The 10,240-nt window shown below is 45.8% G+C and overlaps 1 pseudogene; it reads left to right on the top strand.

Annotated features, from left to right (window-relative positions):
• The first annotated feature begins 3,154 nt into the window (after window positions 1-3,154).
• On the top strand, window positions 3,155-3,893 carry LOC147004999 (homeobox protein Crxos pseudogene; annotated as a pseudogene).
• The last annotated feature ends 6,347 nt before the right edge of the window (window positions 3,894-10,240 follow it).

The following is a 10,240-nucleotide window of genomic DNA, read 5'->3' as shown; positions in this document are numbered from 1 at the left end:
GGTGCACAGACATGCGTGCAGGCAAAGAACGTACAAGAAAATACAACAAAAAAAGTATGGTTTTAGTTACATATCTGTATTTTGTCTATGTATGAGTGTACACACATGAGTACAGATGTCCTTGGAGGTCAAAGGTGTTGTCAGATCATCTAGAGATGTGTTTACGTGCAACTGTCAGCCCAACCCCCATGTCAGTGTTGAGATCCAAGTGGGTCCTCTGGAAGAACAGCAAGCACTCTTAAGCACTGGACATCTCTCTCGCCTTTTGTCAGTTCCTTTTTAAAAAAAAATAGGGGTGAGCCGGCATGGTGTCCCATGGCACTCTTTTTTTTTTTTTTAAAGAAAAAATGTTTTATTTATTTATTATGTATATGAGTACATTGTAGCTGTCTTCAGACACACCAGAAGAGGGCATCAGATTCCATTACAGATAGTTGTGAGCCACCATGTGGTTGCTGGTATTTGAACTCAGGACCTCTGGAAGAGTGGTCCATGTTCTTAACCACTGAGCCATCTCTCCAGCCCCCACATGGCACTCTTAAGGCAGAGACAAAACACCATTAAAAGTTTGAGGCTGGTTTTGTGAACACAGCAAATTCTAGCCCAGCCACAGCTACATAGTGAAAGTGTGTCTCAAAAAAGAACACTATGCTGGCCAGTGGTGGCGCACACCTTTAATCCCAGCACTTGGGAGGCAGAGGCACGCAGATTTCTGAGTTCGAGGCCAGCCTGATCTACAAAGTGAGTTCCAGGACAGCCAGGGCTATACAGAGAAACCCTGTCTATACAGAGAAACCCTGTCTCGGAAAACAAAAACAAAAACAATACACTCACATCGGGTTGATTTAATTTATTGATTATTGCTGTTATGGAATGCGTGCATGCACGCATAGGCGGGGGGTCAGAGGTCAATGTTCTACCTTTACGTGGCTTCTGGAAGCTGCTGTGCTTGCCTGGGAAGCACCTTTACTTGATCAGCCAGCACTCATGTAGAAACAAAACCATTTTTTTGTCTGCTTATTTGGGGGGTGGGGAGGGATTGTTTTCTTGGAACATTCTTTGGTTTCCTTTTTCTTTTCTTTTTTTTGAGACAGTCTCCTGTAACCCAGCTGGCCTCAAACTCACTTTGTAGCTGAAGCTGACCTAAATTCCCAATCCTCCTGCCTCCGTGTCTCATGTACAACTAGCATCTATTAATATGCCCAGCTTATGCTTTTTTTAAAAAAAGTTCAGGGACTGGTATTGGTTTGGTGTTCTGTAAATCTCTCTACGCTATGCTTAATAAAAGACAGCTGGGGTCTCATATCTGCATTGGCTCTAATTGCATGTGACATTCTGGTTGAATTATATGAACACAATCTGTCCTCACATGGATAAGAAGTTGAGAAAGGGAGGGCCTCTCAGACCCCCCTGAAGAAGTCTCCAGGATCCCAGTGGTCTTCAGACCACAGACTGAGAACGTTGTGTGAGCAAGCTAACAAAACATCTTAATAAAAAGGGGGCTGGGTTGGGGAATGAACACTGAGAACCCTGAGGGAAGGAACTGAAGGGATGGCTCAGTGGTTGGAGGTGTGACCTGAGTTCAATCCCCAGGGTTAGGTTTGGTTAGGATTAGGGAGATAATTGACTCCTGCAAACTGTCCTCTGATGTCCACAAATGCACCATGGCATTGGGGTATGCATATTCATGCACACAGAGAGAGAGAGAGACAGACAGAGAGAGAGAGACAGAGAGACAGAGAGAGACAGAGAGAATAAGTAAATGCTTAAAAACAAAGCTGAGACCTCCTGTTAGTGTGGAAGGCCCCTCTTGCCTCACATCAATGCAGCCCTTTAGAAGGGAACCATCTGGGGGGCTGGCGAGATGGCTCAGTGGTTAGGAGCACCGACTGCTCTTCCGAAGGTCCAGAGTTCAAATCCCAGCAACCACATGGTGGCTCACAACCACCTGTAATGAGATCTGATGCCCTCTTCTGGAGTGTCTGAAGACAGCTACAGTGTACTTACATATACTAAATAAATAAATCTTTAAAAAAAAAAAAAAAACCATCCCCATCAAACAGACAGCTTTGATTCCCAGTGCCCACAACCATTTGTAACTCCAGTATTAGGGGAGTCTTCTGACCTCTGCGGGCACCAGGAATGCACATGGCACACAAACATGAAGGCCAAACACTCATACACATAAAAATTTAAGATCTAGGGCTGGAAAGATGGCTCAGCAGTTAAGAGCACTGAGTTCAATTCCCAGCAACCACATGGGGGTCTCATAATCATCGGTAATATGATCCGACTCCCTCTTCTGGTGTGTATGAAAACAGCTATAGTGTACTCATACATAAAATAAATAAAATAAATCTTTTAAAAATTTTAAATATAAAAACAGGGAGGAGGGTCCTTTGTCAGTCATTTCCAGTGCAGGAGAAAACTCTCTCTCTCTCTCTCTCTCTCTCTCTCTCTCTCTCTCTCTCTCTCTCTCTCTCTCTCACACATACACACACACACACACACACACACACACACACACACACAACTTGCCCACTTACTTTGCTTGTATGTGCATGTGCCTAGACCTTACCCGTTGTTGACTAACGGTAACGGTAGTTACCTTACTGTTACTAGACCTGGTGTTGAACAACCTATGTGGGAGTTCATCCTAAGGAGACTGACTCTCCCTCTCTCAGCAGCTACTGAGGAGTACCTGTAGCTAGCTCTTCATTTAGGGACAGGACCATGTGGGATTTCCACATACACTGTCGGCAAGTCAGCTGGTGTGGTCTTGTCCAGACAACTGTAATGTTGGAAGTTCAAAGGTGCAACTTCCCTGTTACAGAGAGGACATTACATCACCACAGGTGCTTGTACTTGAGATTACATCACCACAGGTGCTTGCACTTGTGGCTGTTAGAGTCTTTCCAGTCCCTCCCTTCTCCCCTAGGTGTAGGTGCCGTATTGCAGGTATATCAGTTGAGACTAGGCACCTCACTGTCACTTTCTCTGCATATGGCCTATTGCAGATCTCTGAAATAGTGTCTCTCTGGTGGATAAAGAAACTTCTGTAATGAGGATTTAGAGCTATATTTGTGAGGCTAGGCCGGAGCACAGGGTGTTCTGTCTGTGCTAGGCTTGAGGGTTGAATCCATCTAGAGTAAAGATGGGTCGTGCCTGGTGTAACCCTGGCTCTTGGGAGGCTGCAAAAGGATTGCTGAGAGTTTAAGGGCATCATCATCCAGGCCTACAATGTCAGATACTATTCCAAAAGAAGGGAGGGAGAGAGGGGAGGAGAGAAATGACTGATGACACAAACCTGGTACATTTGGGAGGTTGAGGCAAGATCACTGTGAGTTCAAGACCAGCCTGAGCCACATAATGAATTCCAGGCTAGACTGTGATACAGAGTGAGAAACTAAGACTTTGTTTCAAAGTTAAAAACACTGATCTTAAACTGAAGGAGGGAACTCAAGTGAGCAGCCGCCATGATGGAAGAAACTGAGATGAAGACAATTCATTATCTGTACGTAAAGGATAGAAGAACCTTTAAGTTGACCTATGAGCAGTTCCAGAAGCTAAGAAAGCACGTCGAGACAGACCGTCACCCTAAGGAGGACACTCTGCAGGCCTTGGCTGAGGAGCTCATACTGCGGAAAGAAGTCATCAGATCCTGGCTCTTCACTCAGCGTCAAAGAGAGATGAGGCACAGACAGTTTTTGATGGGCGTCAAGGGTTGGATAACGCGCTGTCACTACTGTACAACAAGAAGGACCACCAGGCAGAAGAACTCCAAGGAGTGCTCTCAGAATGACCCTGGATTCTCCAAAGCATTGGAAGCCTTGAAGAGGCTCAAGCTCTCTTCTGGGTACCAAAGCAGAGATGGCATGTCAGAGGATTTCTGACTTTTCAACTTCTTTGTTGGGGCAGAGGTCTGTCTATGGAAGAAGGTACATTAATAATAATCTTGCATTCATAGAATTGGGAAAAAAAACAACAAAAAACCAAGAACAAAACACTGATCTTTTTTAGCATCTGGATCTCCACCTAAGCTCTGAGAAGTATCCAGGGGAGACTGCTGGGGGATCATGTTATAACTTTTCCCCTTTGGTTCAGGGGATACACCCAAGGTACCATGTCCTTCTCACCTTAATCCTTGCTGTCTCTTCCTCCCCATCCCCAGCCCTCACTGTGTCCTCCTACTTGCCCCTAGTTCTTGATGTCTGTCTCCTCCTGCTGGCCTGAGAAAACCATCCAAGTGTGGAAAGTGGTCCATGATCTGCCCGTGGAGAAAACACTTCCTACATCCAAGTTTCCAGCCATCTCCGAGGAACCCAGACTTAGCTGGTCTTCTCCGAGCTGTTCCCCTTGTTGTCAGCCAATTATTAAGTGGGTTCTCTTCTCTGTCCAGTATGAACCTGTTTAGCATAAACAGTCAACTCTATAGCATCAGCTCACTGACCTGGCAGGTTAGTTATCTGGCCTGGGTTAGCAACGATTTCTACAGGTCTAACTTAGTAAATGGTCCTCAGACCCTTGCACTCACAGAAATGGGCACAGCTTTGTAAAGCAAAGCTTCTCTGTCTCTGTGGGTCAGGCCTTGCTTTGCATTGGATGAGATGAATTGGAAGACAAGGGCATGGCCAGAGCTGTGGGCAAAGTGCCCAGATGGAGCCTGGCAGTGGGGCCAACCTTAGCCAGGCACGATAGGGCACACGAGGAAATGATGTGAAGGGTTTTGATTTGTTGTTAGTTTTAAGACAGGATCTCATTGAATAGACCGGGCTAGCCTTAAACTCACAGAGGTCCTCTCACCTTTGCCTCTCAAATGCTTAAAATCCACCATGACCAGTGGGTGAAGAAATATTTAAGATGACATGGAGCAAAGAGAGTCTGTGGCCATTGAGATGGCAAAGCAGGTGCCTGCTCCAGAGCCTGAAGACCTGAGTTTTATCTCTGAGACACATGAAAGGTAGAAGAGAACTGACTCCCACAAATTGTCCTCTGACCACTGAACACACACAGCAGAACAGGTATGCCCCCAACACTAGACTGTTGAGAGTTTACTGTTATGGTTTGAACCCCACCCCCACACAGCTGTAGCAATGCTATTCCATGTCTTCCATTTATTTCATATTGTTGCCTGCCAGTCAACAACACAAAAAATCACAGCTTAACTCATGCTGACCACATCCCTGTTATTTTATGTTATATGAGTTTATTAATCTTAGGAAATCCCACAAAGCTTCATGTAGGACCCATCAAGTTAAAGGTCAATATAAACTGTTATGTCTAAAATGGCTTGAGTCAGAGCTGACCTTGTGGTTTTTTCCTTTATAAGCTAACCGGAAAAAAACTGTCTATTGTCGTAGTTCAGATAATTCTGAGCTTTGTTCCTGGTCTGACCAGTATTAAGATGTGCATTCAATAAACTATTCTTGCTTAACTGAGACCAGTGTTCATATGGTTTGTGCGGCGATTCCTGAACCCCAACATTTACCAGATCTGGCTGCTATGTAGAGACCAGGATGGAGGATGAGACAGACTAGAGAACTCCTCAGGGCAAAGAATACCAAACAAGGTTTTGGTTTTGTTAATATTTTATTAGTTTATTGCATTATATTTGAGACAGGGTCTTGCTACAACTCGGCATGGGCTGCCCTAGGACTCACGGATTCACCTGCCGTTGCCTGTTGAGTACTGGAGACTGACAAACTCTATGCTGCCACGACTCAGTCTGGCTCAGTCTGAGAGCACCAGCCTAGCCGTGCCAGCCCCTTAGTGCCATCCCTAGTGTTTTGGAAAAGGAAACATGTAGGAAAATCCTTCAACCTCCTTCATGCTACTTTCTTTGTTGTTTGATGTAGTGTCTGATTTAATCCCGAGGTGGCCTCAAAGATGACCTTAAACGTCTGATCCTCCTGACTCAACTGGAGTTAAAGGCACAGAAATTTTACCCCCCAATTTTTTATTTACTTATATTTATTTATTTGAGGCAGGGTGTTCCTCTAGCTATGGCTGGCCTTACACTTGAGATTGCCTTCCTGCTTAGGTTCCCTGTGCTGGGATGACTGGTGTGAGTCACCACACCTGGCTTGATCCTTTTGGTAACAGCAGGGAGAGCAAGAGCGAGCTCCACCTCCCCAGCAGTGCCTGAGTGCGCAGAGTTCTCTCCTTTCATGTGAAGCTGCCATTCTGTGAACTTCACTGCAGAGAGACTCAGGAGAAGTGTGGGGTGCCGAGCACGGGTGTACTCACAGGTGAGTAGTTTAATACAAGCTTAACCCGGGGGAGCAGGGGCAGGGTTAGAAAGGGTTGTGCCAGGGGACGAGTGAAAAGTAAGCACCCAAGGGTGGCTGTAGGCTTCACAGTGGCTAGAGCCCTGGATTTGGGTGGTGGCTGAAGACCTAGGATGAGGTCATAGGGTGGTTCCCTGCTGATAAGGTCACACCCCAGGTCACAAGCCCTGCTCAATCAAATTCAGGTATTTTTACTGTAAGCAAAAGCTGATAGTCCTGTTTGTGAAATTCCTGGAAAATGTCTGAGAGGAGTCAGGCTCTAAGTACAGGCTCAACATGTCCAGCCCATAGATACATTTCACTGCCTTCCTAATCTTTTTTTTTCCACACTTACTTTTATTTATGTGTCTATATGTGTATGCCACATGTGAGGGGTTAGGGTGGGGGTCTCTTGGAGGCTAAAAGACAGCATGGGTTCCTCTGGAGATGGAGTTACAGTTGTGAGCTAACTACTATGGGGGTGGGGAACCAGATCTGGAAAGAAGAGCAGCAAGTGCCCAAGCCCCCTATTTAGCATTCTCATTTAAAACAGTCCTATATAAGCCTTGGTGGCAGACACCTTTTTAATTCCAGTATTTGGGGGTGGGGGGGATTGGTAACCAAACCTCTGTGAGTTAAAGGCCAGCTTGATCTACATTCGAAAAAACAACAACAACAACAAACAGCCCAAACCAAACAACTATATAAAAGTGTTAAACTTCAAACCTGGGACAATCGGCTGAGGTGCCCATTTAACTATCAAAGTGGACCTGGCCTCTAGGTTCTCCCAGCATTCTTCAGTCCCCACCTGTTCCGCGCAGTATGGCTGGCATACCTCAGCCCCTATCATAAACTTTCCAGACTAGGGGCTGGGCTGCCCTTCTCCCAGAGGTTTTCCCCTATATAATCCAGATACTTTTGGTTACCTGCCCCTCTTTTGTACCTTGGTACTCTGCACTTGAGCCCCTCTCCCTTCCCCTCCCCCTCTCCCTATTTGGCTCAGGGTCATAACCACTCTGGGGCTTGCCCAGATGTATCTACCTCTGGCTGTGCTCTCCTTTTTATCTATACTATATTTTCTCCTCCACCATACCTAGGGACAGTCATGCCCTTTCCTTTCCTTTCTTTCTTTTTTTTCATTCTAAAAGGAATATTGTCTCTTCTATAAGAGCACATGTTAGTTCTGCTAGATTCTGTGTCTTTCAAGCTGCTAGTAGACTCCAACCTAAGTCCAGAGAGAAGCCTCTTTTCCCTTCCTCTGTTCCACCTCAGTCTACAGTATTTGTAGAGTCAATCAGCCAAAAGTTCCAGAGAACTCATCTCTTCAGAGCCCTTCTTCACTCTCTTCAGGGCAGGTTCCTACCTGGCAGCCAAAGTCCAGCTCTGTTAGTAAGGGCAACAACTTAAATGTCTTTAGTAAGCCACTTTCCTACCAGCCCATCACATCCAAGTATGGAGAGATTTGTGCCTTCTCCCTAAACTCACATGTTCAAAGGCTAACCTCCGGATGTCAGAGTGTTTGGATACAGAATCTCTAAGGAGGTAACTGGCTAAAATGAGGTCACTAGCTGAGTGTGGTGGTGCATGCTTTTAATCCTAGCAGCAGGGAGGCAGAGGCAGGCAAATTGCTGTTTGAGGCCAGCCTGGTCTACATAGTGAGTTTCATTCCAGCTAGGGCTAATGCAACCCAGTCTCAAAAAAAGAAAGAAAGAGAGAGAGAGAGAGAGAGAGAGAGAGAGAGAGAGAGAGAGAGAGAGAGAGAGAGAGAGAGAGAAGAGAGAGAGAAGAGAGAGAAAGAAAAGAAAGAGGAAAAGAAAAAAAGAAGGAAGGAAGGAAGGAAGAAAGAAAGGAAGGAAGGAAGGAAGGAAGGAAGGAAGGAAGGAAGGAAGGAAGGAAGGAAGGAAGAAAAGCTGTCATTAATGATGAACTCCAATACCCCAATTAAGTATGACTGGATAACAGCAACAAAAAACACAGGCTCAGAGAAAAGACCATTAGAGGACAGAAGATACCAGAGAAGGAACCCGGCTTGGGCTAGGACTAGAGTCCAGTGCTAGAGAGATTGCCTAGCATGCGTGAGGCTCTAAGCTCAATTCCTGGCACTGAGGGGACTCAGGGTAGAAATGGGTTTGGTGGGCATGGTCTCACCGTGACTTTGATCTTAGCAATTTGAAAACTGAGACAGAAGCACTACTGTGAGTTTGTGATCAGCCCATATAATATAAAGTTCAATAGCCTGGGAGTCAGGCAGTAGTGGTACATGCCTTTAGTCCCAGCATTTGGGAGGCAGAGGCAGAGAGATCTCTGTGAGTTCCAGGTGAGCCTGGTCTACAGGGTCCCAGGACAGTCAAGGCTAAACACAAAGAAACCTGTCTCAAAAAATGGACAAAACCAAAACCATAAAAACCTGAAACGAATAACCTGGGGTGTTGTGTAGACCCTGTCTCAAGCCCCAGAGGCTCTCAGCTAGAACATGGTATCCTCTGAAGACTGTGGTACTGGAAGATGGGATGTGGCAGTCATCTCTACACTGTACTGACATGACACCTGTGCCTCTGTGTGCCCTGGGTCTTATTTCCTTCCCGGTCCCCTTCAGGCCACTTGGAAAATATTTTTGAAATCTGGAGAGAGTAACACCTATGGCTCTGGATTAGCTTTTCATTTCCTTCACAGAACCAACTCATGGTACATGCATGGTTTCATGTTATTTCCTTTTTCCCTTTTGCCCCATGTTGGAGGCCAAACCTAAGGCCTCTTGCATGCTTAGGGAAGTATTTGGTCCCCAAGCTGTACACAAAGGACATGCTCACAAAACACTGTAAGAAACCTGGAACCTTTCTGATTCTGTCCTCTTAGTTTTGGTAAGAAATCAATTGTCTTTGAGCGTCTACTTGAATGATAGTAGTTTTTGTCTCGTGAAATAATGTCTAAGGTTTTACACTCTAGTCCAAGCTAGCTCAGAACCAGATATGGATCCTAGATGGACTCGGCCTCTTGAGTTCTAGGATCACACAGGCCCTATTTCTAACTTTTCATATTTGAGATAAATGAAAGGAGTATTTTATTTTATTTTTATTGATTCCTTGTGAATCATGGACCCCAGATCCACTCTTTTTTTTTTTTTTGTTCAAGACAGGGTTTTTCTGTGTAACCCTGGCTGTTTTGGAACTCACTTTGTAGACCAGGCTGGCCCCGAACTCAGAAATCTGCCTGCCTCTGCCTCCCAAGTGCTGGGATAAAGGCATGCGCCACCACTGCCCAGCAAGCTCCACTCACCTATTTGTCCCTCTGAATCTGCCCTTGACCCTTGCAACCTCTCCTGCAAAAAAACCCAAAAAACAAAAAACACAAACAAACAAACAAAAACAACCTTGTAGTAGAAGCTGTGGGTGTCACACCCTTTTGTTCAAACATCTTCACTAGCAAATGTTCCTTGTAGTGAGTCATAGGTCTGGTTGGAGGCCTCTGGCTACACTAACAGTGCTAGATCCTTATCAGGACTCCTCTCAGATATCCTGCTGTTGCCCCTTGTCATGGAAATCCTACAGTTTCTGCAAGATGTAGCCCATTCACAGGCTCCAGCAGTTCACAGTAGGGGTAGATGTTGGAATGGGGATCTTTTGTTTTTTGTTTTGTTTTGTTTTTTTGGGTTTTTTTGAGACAGGGTTTCTCTGTGTAGCCCCAGCTGTCACTGAAACTTACTCTGTACACCAGGCTGGCCTCGAACTCAAAAATCCACCTGCCTCTGCCTCCCAAGTGCTGGGATTAAAGGCATGCGCCACCTAAAGCCCCTGGATCTGGGTGGGTGTTAGTTGAGTTGGTCAACTTGCCAATTCTCTTGCTTTGCCCAGGAAATAAAAAGGGCGGCGGGGGGGGGGGAGGGGGGGGTGAGGGCAGCTCCCTTGCCTGCAGCAGGCTGCAAGGGACAGGACTAGCTTTCCTGAACGCTACCTCTCAGACCTGACTCCCCAACA

This window comes from Mus caroli, unplaced genomic scaffold (genome assembly GCF_978045245.1).
Source record: "Mus caroli unplaced genomic scaffold, Mus_caroli_1 scaffold_4, whole genome shotgun sequence".
In the NCBI taxonomy this organism is placed as follows: domain Eukaryota; kingdom Metazoa; phylum Chordata; class Mammalia; order Rodentia; family Muridae; genus Mus; species Mus caroli.
The sequence above is the reverse complement of the archived record's forward strand: the minus strand, read 5'-3'. Positions and strand labels throughout refer to the sequence as shown.